Source organism: Panthera tigris, chromosome C2 (assembly GCF_018350195.1).
Source record: "Panthera tigris isolate Pti1 chromosome C2, P.tigris_Pti1_mat1.1, whole genome shotgun sequence".
In the NCBI taxonomy this organism is placed as follows: Eukaryota; Metazoa; Chordata; class Mammalia; order Carnivora; family Felidae; genus Panthera; species Panthera tigris.
In genome coordinates, this window is record NC_056668.1 from 112,272,354 (window position 1) to 112,283,035 (window position 10,682).

A 10,682-nucleotide genomic window follows, 5' to 3' on the forward strand; every position below is an offset into this window, starting at 1 on the left:
TCACCTCTCTTGGTGTCCTTATTATAATGTACCTTAATTATTTGTCCATGTATCTGTTTCTGATGATCACATGTTGGTTCCCTGGGTCAGTGAGACCACAAATAAAATGTGGGTCTTGCTGGAGTGATTCACTACTGGCTTCAGGCCTTAGAGATAATGAGAAAATTTCAGAACTGTGTTGGTGAACTACAAAAGGTCTCTTGACTTTTTGTTATTTCCATTCAACTTCCTATATATAGGATACTAAGTATGCTCAGGCTCATTTTTAAATTGTCTGTAGGGATGGTCTTTATCTGACTCTATGCATTTTGGAGTAAATGGTAGCCATAATCTCCCAGCAATTTTCATCAGCCTCTGAAACAGGTTCCGCTTAAAATATGGCAATTTGAGATGACTGGTAACACAACATTTTGGGGGATTTAGCAACAGTGAACCCAAGAGAATGGGATTAGTTTTCCTCATGCGTGTGTGTTTGTGTGTGTGCGTGCACGCTGCTGTCATTTGGTCTCAGCTCATTTGATTTCAGAGCACAGGCTGCCAGTTAAATAACAAAAATAAGAATGAATTGATAGCTTATTTTGCAAACACGCTTTGCATAGAGTCGCAGGGTGGAAACTACCAAGGATGGGTTCCAATGCTGCCCTAATAGAATGAAGCTTGCCCTCTCTCACTTCTAGCTTGCTCTGTGAAAAACAACCAGAGGGGCTCAAAGGGACTTGGCCAGAATGTGTCTGATGTTTTAAGCAGATTTATGCTTCTATGTGGGAAAAAAAAAAAAAAAAAGGCAGCACAAGATGGGCCCGGCCTGCTGTTAAAGTGTTCCTTAAAATCTTGGAAAGTATCTTAGAAACTACTTGGGCAATAGTATGAAACAATAGCATTCCTATGACCCATGGAGAGCTAGATACTTTACTGGGCTATAAATATTGTAATGTCAGGATGCTCAGGAAAAAAAAATAAGGTATTAACCATGCAAAGAGGTCTTGGTTTATGCACATGGAGCAATTTTTTGCTACCATCTTTTTGTACCTTCCAAAAGTTCCAAGAGATGGGTGACACAGAAATGATGTCACTGGTGACGTGAGGTTGACGTTTCTTGTTGTTATGTAGGAGCCACATAAACATTATGATTCAAGGAGTATTTTTTTCCCAGCATCCTTAAGTATGTTCTAGATCCTTTGGGAAATTACTTCCAACTATGAAGAGTGCTCCCCAGGACCCATGGAAAGTAGGCAGAGGTGGCAGTCACTGAAGCCTCATGTTAGGAATCGGGCTGCTAAAGTATTTCTCTGCTCTCTCTGCCCTCCCCCCAAAAACAAACAGTACAACCGCACCAAATATGCCTTTTTTAAAAAAACAAAAAAAGACCCAATGCTTTAAAAATGCACTAGAGATGGGCACCTGGGTGGCTTAGTCAGTTGAGCATATGACTCTTGAGTTCAGCTCAGGTCATGATCTCACGGTTCACGGGTCCAAGCCCTGAGTCAGGCTCTGTGCTGTGAGTGGAGAGCCTGCTTGGGATTCTCTCTCTCTGCCCCTCCTTTGCTTGTGCTCTCTCTCTCTCTCAAAATAAATAAACAAAAAATGCTTTCGATATTACTTAAAATTTATGTAACACATTGGCATAAATCTAGTCCTGTTCCCCCAACCCCATCTCTTTCCCAAAGGACATTTTCGCATAAGGTGGGGGCTCTGATGGCTCCACATCATACCCACCGAGATTACTTCAGGCATAAAAGACACTTTGCAAGCATTATTTTGTTCAATCCTTCCAATAGCAGGCAGTATAGCTATTGCCATCCAGAGGTGGTGAAGCCTTCAGAGTTACATTCACATTGGCTTAATTTTCAAGGGAGTCACACACACACACACACACACACACACACACAGGATAGACTGCCAATTTGTTAATCTGACTCAAAACTGAAACTACCAGGAGGCTGAGCTGGTCAGCTCATCCTCTCCCTCTTGAGCAAAGCCCCTGGAGAAAGCCAAGTCACTCACAGCTGGCTACATGGTATGATCACAGCCAAGACAACCAAAGGCTCTTCGGGTGGGAGAGTCAGGAAACTAGTGAGCCAGGCATGTGTATACCACCAGGCCTATGGGCCAGTATCTGGCTCAGATGTTCCCACCCTCCAACATTCTCACAACTTTGGTTCTTTTTTTTTTTTCCCCCAAGTAGGTTCAAGCTGGAGCCCAGCTTGGAGCTTGAACTCAAGACCCTGAGATCAAGAGTTAGATGCTTAACCAACTGAGCCACCCAGGTGCCCCTGACAACTTTGGATAGTCCTACCCTAGAATCACCTCATTCAGCTAAAACAACGACTGATGACACATACTGTTCTGGGTCTTGAGAATAGAAGATAACCCAAATTGTCTAGCAGCTTCCGGGTCAGCGATCAACCGTGAGAGCAAGTCATCACTGTCTGAGTTAGCAACTTTGCTTATAGAAGTGCCACTCAAAGTGGAATCCATGGGTGCATCCTCTGTGAAAAGTATTCCTCCATGGAAACTTTTTCGTGTATTCTCATTTCTATGGTAATGTAAAAGGGGACATGAGCATATGCTGTTTCGTCTGGAGGCCACCTTATAAATGAGAATTGAATCATATACAAGATAGCAAAGGCAGGCCAAACACTGAGGCTGCCCTATAGTAGGCAGTAGAGGGTCACATGGGAAGAAGCAATTTAGTTTCACCCACCACTTCAAATTAATGCTGTTAACTGGAATTTTATTGGTTTTGCAGTTTTGTTTATTTGCCTTATAATAATACAAGACCTATAAATATAAGGCCTTTGTATGTAGTTTTACATACATTTAAGAAACATTATAATAAAAATAATGGAGATCAACCCCGGGGGCCATCAAAGAGTTTTCATTTTTTAAAGGGCTCTACACATTACTCAAATGTGAGAGTAATAGCTGACCTCAATTAATTACCTTGATTAGATTCTCTACTAGCAACACATTTCAGTTACTTATGTGGATGGATAAATTATCTCTCTTGTATTGAATTTTACTAATTGAACTCCAAGAAGCTATACCACAAACTCAGTAAATTGACAACACTATGAAAGTCATGTTCGTTTCATGCATCATTCCCTTTCTTCCTTCCTCTCTTCTTTCTGTCAGCACACACAGGCATTGTGCTAAGGCCTACATTCGGTGGATACAAATATGAAAGGGATAGGAATGATCCCTGCCTTCATGGAGCTTATGGGTCTGAGCAGTGTTTTCTAGAGGCTCTGGATGATAAGCAATACATAGAGGACTGTTAAAACACACATTTCCAGAAGGGACTTCTGGGAAGATGGTAGAGTTGGGGGATCCCAACCTCACCTCATCCCATGGATACAACTAGATAGCACTCACATCAATGTATATAACCCAGAAAACAACCAGAAGACTGGCAGAACAGATTCTCCATAGCTAAATTTAGAGAAGGGGGTAGGAAGGGTGGAGACACAATGGGGAATTAAACAGACCCACACAACTGTCCATGGGAGGGAGGAGATGCTGGGGGCATGGAGAGGAGAGAGAAACAGACTATCACACCAGGAAGCCCACACAGGGAAGACAAATCCCCAAAACATGTGGCTTTGAAAACCAAAAGGGCATAATTTTGTGAATTCTTATAACAGCAGTTCTTAACACTTGGAACTTTAAAAATCAGTAGACTCAGATATGGGAGAGCTGGGAGGCCAAAAGGAAACTGAGTCTCTGCCCTTAAAGAAACAGCACAATAAAGAGCTATTTTATTGAAGCAGCAATTTGAAAATTTCCTGGGGTACATAAGAGAGAGATTTGTTTATTAATCTCAGAGTGTGTGCTGAAGGGGCAGGGATCATGGGAGTCTTCTTCAGGGGAAAAAAAAAATCTGGCAGGCACCATATGCCTCCCTCACCCCCCAGCATAAACACAAGGACACCTGTAGATTCCACTGTGGTGTCAGCACTTGCTATTTAGCTTGCTAACAGTGCATCCTGCCCCTAGGTTCTCCTGAAGACCTGACCCCTCTAATATGCCCTTAGTGGGAGCCCATACAAAGCAGTGTCACAAGACTGGCAGGGTACAAGCAGGGTCCTGACAGGAGCCAGCACCACGGCAAAGTGACTCCTGCCCCAGGGAGAGGGGAAGATAACCACACACACCAGTCTGACTGTGGTCCAGCAGTGGGTTGGAGGGAGACATCTGGTCTGACTGTAGGCCCCGCACACCAATGAAAGCTTCTCAGGGAACAGACAACACACGGAAAATGCCCTCTAGTTTGGTGCTACTGCATTTCTGGCAAACACCTGATCTGACTCAACTCAAGCCCAAGGTGGTCCCAGACTGGCCCATTAACAACATAGGGACCAATCCTTGCCCACAACAGGCAAAGAGAGCCATTTCAGATGACAGGACTGAAGGTAGAAGTGGCACAGACACTACTACAATAGTAGGGCACATGCAACACACATAGGAGACATCCCTGAAGCACTAGGTTCTGGTGAACAGAGGACGCTGCAATGCAGGACACTATAGGACTTCTTCATAAGGCCACTACTTTCAAGAGCAGGAGACATAGCTGACATTCCAACCTCAAAAAATAGACACAAAGAGTTAGACAAAATGAGGAGACAGAGGAATATGTCACAGGACAAAAGCACAGCAAGAAACCTAAATGGAACTGAGATAAATAATATGCCTGATCAAGAATTTAAAGCAATGGTCATAAAGATATTCACTGGACTTGAGTGGAGGAACTCAGTGAGACCCTTAACAAAGGAAAGAAAACATAAAAAAAAACAGAGATGAAGAACACAATAAATGAAATTAAAAATACACTAGATGGAATAAATAGTAGACTAGAGGAAGCAGATGATTGGATCAGTGACCTGGAAGACAGAGTAATGGAAAGCAATCATGCTGAACAGGAAAGAGAAAAACAAATTTTAAAAATGGAAACAGATGTAGGAAATTCAGTGACACTTTCAAGTGTAATAACATCTGCATTATAGGAATTCCAGAAGGAGAAGAGAAAGAAAAGGGGGAAGAATGTTTATTTGAAGAAATAATAGCTGAAAACTTCCCAAACATGGGAAAGGAAACAGAAATCCAGATCCAGAAGGCACAGAGAACCCCCAACCAAATCAACCCAAGGAGGTCCACACCAAGACACATAGTAGTTAAAATGGCAAAAAGTACTGATAAAGAGAGAATTTTAAAAGCAGCAAGAGAAAACAAAAGTTACATACAAGTGAAACCCCATAAGGCTATCAGGTGATTTCAGCAGAAATTTTGCAGGCCAGAAGGGAGTTCATGCCTTATTCAAAGGGATGAAAGAAAAAAAACCTGCAGCCAAAATACTACATGCAGCAAGACTATCATTCAGAATAGAAGGAGAGATAAAGAGTTTCCCAGACATACAAAAGTTAAAGGAATTCTTCAGCAATAAACCAGCTGAACAAGAAATGCTCAAGGGTACTCTTTGAGTGGGAAGGAAAGCCTATAAGTAGGAGCAAGAAAAATAGGAAGCACAAAGGCAGCAAAATTAAGTATATCTATAAAAATCAATGAAGAGATTCACAGAATAAGAAGATGTGAAGTATGACATCATATGCCTGAAACAGGGTAGGGATAAGAGTGAAGAATGGGTTAAATCTTAAGCAACCATCAACTTAATACAGACTGCTACATACAGAAGGTGTTATATACAACCAAATGGTCACCACAAATCAAAAACTAGTAATAGACATGCAAAAACTAAAAAGAAAAGGGGTGCCTGGGTAGCTCAGTTGGTTAAGCATTCAACTCTTGATTTAGGCTTAGGTCATAATCTCATGATTCATGACTTTGAGCCCCTCATCGGGCTCTGTGCTGAGCATGGAGTCTGCTTGGGATTCTCTCTCTCCTTCTCTCTCTGCCCCTCCCCTACTCATGCTCACTCATGCTCTGTCTCTCTCTCTTAAAATAAATAAACATTTTTAAAAAATAAACAGAAAGGAATCTAAGCATATCACTAAAGAAAGCCAACAAACCATGAAACAGAGCTAGAGAAGAAAGAATCAGAGAAAACCTGTAGAAACAACCATGAAACAAGTAACAAAATGGCAAAAGATACATAATCTATGAATATTGCTTTGCGTGTAAATGGACTAAATGCTCCAATAAAAGGACATATGGTAATGGAATGGTTAAAAAAGCAAGACTCACCTAGATGCTGTATATAAGAGACTAATTTCAGACTAAAAGATACATGCAGATTGAAAGTAAAGGGATGGAAAAGCATTTATCATGCAAATGGAAGTGAAAAGAAAGCCAGGACAGCAAAACTTATATTGGACATTAAAATAGACATTAGAGGTACCTGGGTGGCTCAGCCAGTTGGGCGACTGACTTCAGCTCAGGTCATGATCTCTCAGTTCATGAGTTTGAGCTGTCAGCACAGAGCCTGGAGCCTGCTTCAGATTCTGTGTCTTCCTCCCTCTCTGCCCCTTCCCCGCGTGTGTTCTGTCTCTCTCTCAAAAATAAATAAAATAGACATTAAAAGAAAAACTGGGGTTGCAGGGGGCACCTGGCTGGCTCAGTTGGTTAAGCATCTAACTTTGGCTCAGGTCATGATCTCATGGCTGGTGAGTTTGAGCCCCATATTGGGCCCTGTGCTGAAAGCTCAGAGCCTGGAGCCTGCTTCAGATTCTGTGTCTCCTTCTCTCTCTGCCCCTCCCCTGCTCATGCTCTGCCTCTCTCTCTCTCTCAAAAATAAACATTAAAAATTTTCAGAAAAAAAATTCTAAAAAAACAAGAGAAAAAAAAGACAAAAAAGAACACTATATAATTATAAAGGGAACAACCCAACAAGAAGATATAACAATTGTAAATATTTATGCACCCAACATGAAAGCATCAAACACATAAAGCAGGGGCGCCTGGGTGGCTCAGTCGGTTGAGAGTCCGACTTCAGCTCAGGTCATGATCTCACCGTCCGTGAGTTCGAGCCCCACATCCAGCTCTGTGCTGACAGCTCAGAGCTTGGAGCCTGTTTCAGATTCTGTCTCCCTCTCTCTCTGCTCCTCCCCCACTCATGCTCTGTCTCTGTCTCTGTCTCTCTCTGTCTCTCTCTTAAAAAAACATTTTTAAAAAAGAATTAAATACATAAAGCAGCTAACAACAAACATGAAGGAAGTAATCAATAGTAATATAATAATAGTAGGGGACTTTAACACCTCACTTACATCAATGGATAAGTTATCCAAATAGGAAATTAACAAGGAAACAATGGCTTTGAATGACACACTGGGCCAGATGGATCTAACAGATATATGAAGAACAGCCCATCCTAAAACAGAATACATATTTTTTCCCTTAATCTTTCTTCTTTCAGTAAATTCTACTCCCAGTGTGGGGCTCAAACTCAAACTCTTTATTGTAAGATAAAGAGTCACGTGCCCTACCAACCGAGCCAAACAGGCACTCCACATTCTTTTTTAAGTGCACATGGAACATTCTCCAGAATAAGTCACATCAGGCCACAAAAAAGTCTCAAAAAAACTGAAGTCATACCATGCATCTTTCCCAACTAGAATGCTATGAAACTGGAAATCAATCACAAGAAAAAATCTGGAAGGAACACAGATACACGAAGGTTAAGTAACTTGCTATCAAACAATGAGTGGGAGAACCAAGAAATCAAAGAAAAAATAAAAATATACATGGTGACAAATGAGAATGAAAACACAATGGTCCAAAATTTTGAGGATGCACCAAAAGCTGTTCTAAGAGGAGAGTTTATAGCAAGAGAGGTCTACTTTAAGAAGCAAGAAAAATCTTGAATAAACAACCTAACCTTACACCCAAAAAATCTAGAAAAAGAAGTAAAAAAAACCCTAAAATGAATAGAAGGAATAAAATAATAAAGATTAGAGCAGAAATAAAATAGAAACAAAAAAGTAATAAAACAGATCAATAAAGCCAGGAGCTGCTTCTTTGAAAGGATTAACAAATGGATAAACTTTCAGCCAGACTCATTTAAAAAAAGAAAGAAAAGAAAAGAAAAAAGAGAGAGAAGACTCAAAATCAGAAATGAAAGAGAAGAAATAACCCCTTGACACCGTAGAAATGCAAAGAATTATAAGACAACATTATGGAAAATTATATGACACCAAATTGGACAACCTAGTCAAATGGATTAATTCCTAGAAACATATAACCTACCAAAACTGAATCAGGAAGAAATAGAAAGTTTGAACAGACCAACTACCAGCAATTGAATTGAAATTGAATCAGTAATCAAAAATTTTCCAGCAAGCAAAAATCTAGGACCAGATGGCTTCACAGGTGAATTACTACCAAACATTTAAAAAAGAGTTAATACCTGTTCTTCTTAAACTATTCCAAAAATTAGAAGATGAAGGAAAGCTTCCAAATTCATTCTACAAGGCCAATATTGCTCTGATACCAAAACCAGATAAAGATGCTACCAGAAAAAGAGAATTAGAGGCCAATATTTCTGATGACATAGGTGCAAAAATCCTTAACGAAATACTAGCAAACTGAATCCAACAATACATTAAAAAAAATCATTCACCACAATCAAAGTGGGATGCAAGAGTGGTTCAATATTTACAAACCGATCAACGTGATACATATGATCATTTCAATAGGTGCAGAAAAAGTATTTGACAAAAGTGTAGCATTCATTCATGATAAAACCCTCAACAAAGTAAGTTTGGAGGGAATGCACGTCAACATAATAAAGACCATATACGAACAACCAACAGCAAACACCATACTCAATAGGGAAAAACTGACAGCTTTTCCCCTAAGAATAAGACAAGGATATCCCCTTAACACCTTATTCAACATAGTACTGAAAGTGCTAGCCACAGTAATCAGACAAGACAAAGAAATAAAAGGCATCCAAATTGCTAAAGAAGAAGTAAAACTATCACTATTTGCAGGTGATGTGACCCTATATATAGAAAATCCTAAAGACTCCACTGGAAAACTACTAGAACTGATAAACGAATGCAGTAAAGTCACAGGACACACAATCAATATACAGAAATCTGTTGCGTTTCTTGCGGCGCCTGGGTGGCTCCGTCAGTTAAGCATCTGACTTCGGCTCAGGTCATGATCTCATGATTCATAAGTTCGAGCCCAGCGTCGGGCTCTGTGCTGACAGCTCAGAGCCTGGAGCCTGCTTTGAATTCTGGGTCTCCCTCTCTCTCCTGCCCCTCCCCCACTTGTGCTCTGTCTCTCTCTGTCTCTCAAAAATAAATAAATAAATGTAAAAGAAAAAAAGAAATTTGTTGTATTTCTGTACATTAATAATAAAGTAGCACAAAGAGAAATTAAGAAAACAATCTCACTGACAATTGCACCAAAAGTAATAAAACACCTAGGAATAAACCTAACAAAAGAGGTGAAAGATCTGTACTCTGAAAACTATAAAACACCAATGAAAGAAATTCAAGATGACAAACAAATGGAAAGGTATTCCATGCTCATGGATTGAAAGAACAAATATTGTTAAAATGTTCATACTACCCAAAGCAATTTACAGATTTAATGCAATCCCTATCAAAATGCCAACAGCATTTTTCACAGAACTAGAACAAATAGTCCTAAAATTTGTATGGAACCACAAAAGACCCTAAATAGTGAAAGCAATCTTGAAAAAGAAAAACAAAGCTGGAGGTATCACATAATTCCAGATTTCATGTGATATTACAGAGCAGTTATAATTAAAACAGTACGGTACTGGCACAAAAATAGACACATAGAAAAATGAAACACAATAGAAAACCCAGAAATAAACCCACAATTACATGGTCAATTCATCTTCAAGAAAGGACGCAAGAATATGCAATGGGAAAAAGACGTCTCTTCAAAAAACAGTGTTGGGAAAACTGGACAGCTACATGCAAAAGAATGAGATTGGGCCAATTTCTTACACCATACACAAAAATAAACTCAAAATGGATTAAAGACCTAAATGTCATACCTGAAACCATAAAAATCCTAGAAAAGAACACAGGCAGTACTTTCTCTGACATAGGCCATTGCAACATGTCTAGATATGTCTAGAGGTAAGGCAACAATAAACTATTGGGACTACATCAAAATAAAAAGCTTCTGCAATACTTACCTGGCAGGGGAGATACCATGATCACGAAGGTGGTTTTCCCAGGGCGAGGCTTATCCATTGCACTCCGGATGTGCTGACCCCTGCGATTTCCCCAAAAGTGGGAAACTCGACTACATAATTTGTAGTAGTGGGGGACTGCGTTCGTGCTTTCCCCTGGCAAAAAAAAAAAAAAAAAAAAAAAAAAAGGAAAAAAAAAGCTTCTGCACAGGGAAGGACACCATCAACAAACTATAAGGCAACTTACTGAATGGGAGAAGATATTTGCCAATGACATATCCAATAAAGGGTTAGTAACCAAAATATTTGAAGAACTTACAAAACTCAATACCCCAAAACCAAATAATCCAATTTAAAAATGGGCAGAAGACATGAAAAGACATTTCTCTGAAGAAGACATCTATATGGCCAACAGACACATGAAAAGATGCTCAACATCACTCATTCTCAGGGATATACAAATTAAAGGTACAATGAGATATCACCTCACACCTGTCAGAATGGCTAAAATCAAAAACAGGAAACAACAAGTGTTTGTTGACAAGGATGTGGA

At 39.9% G+C, this 10,682-nt stretch overlaps 1 non-coding gene across 1 annotated transcript; it reads left to right on the plus strand.

Moving 5' to 3' along the window:
* Positions 1–10,124: 10,124 nt before the first annotated feature.
* On the plus strand, positions 10,125–10,288 carry LOC122230894. Its single transcript, XR_006207962.1, has one exon. It is a non-coding gene; the product is annotated as a U1 spliceosomal RNA (small nuclear RNA).
* The last annotated feature ends 394 nt before the right edge of the window (positions 10,289–10,682 follow it).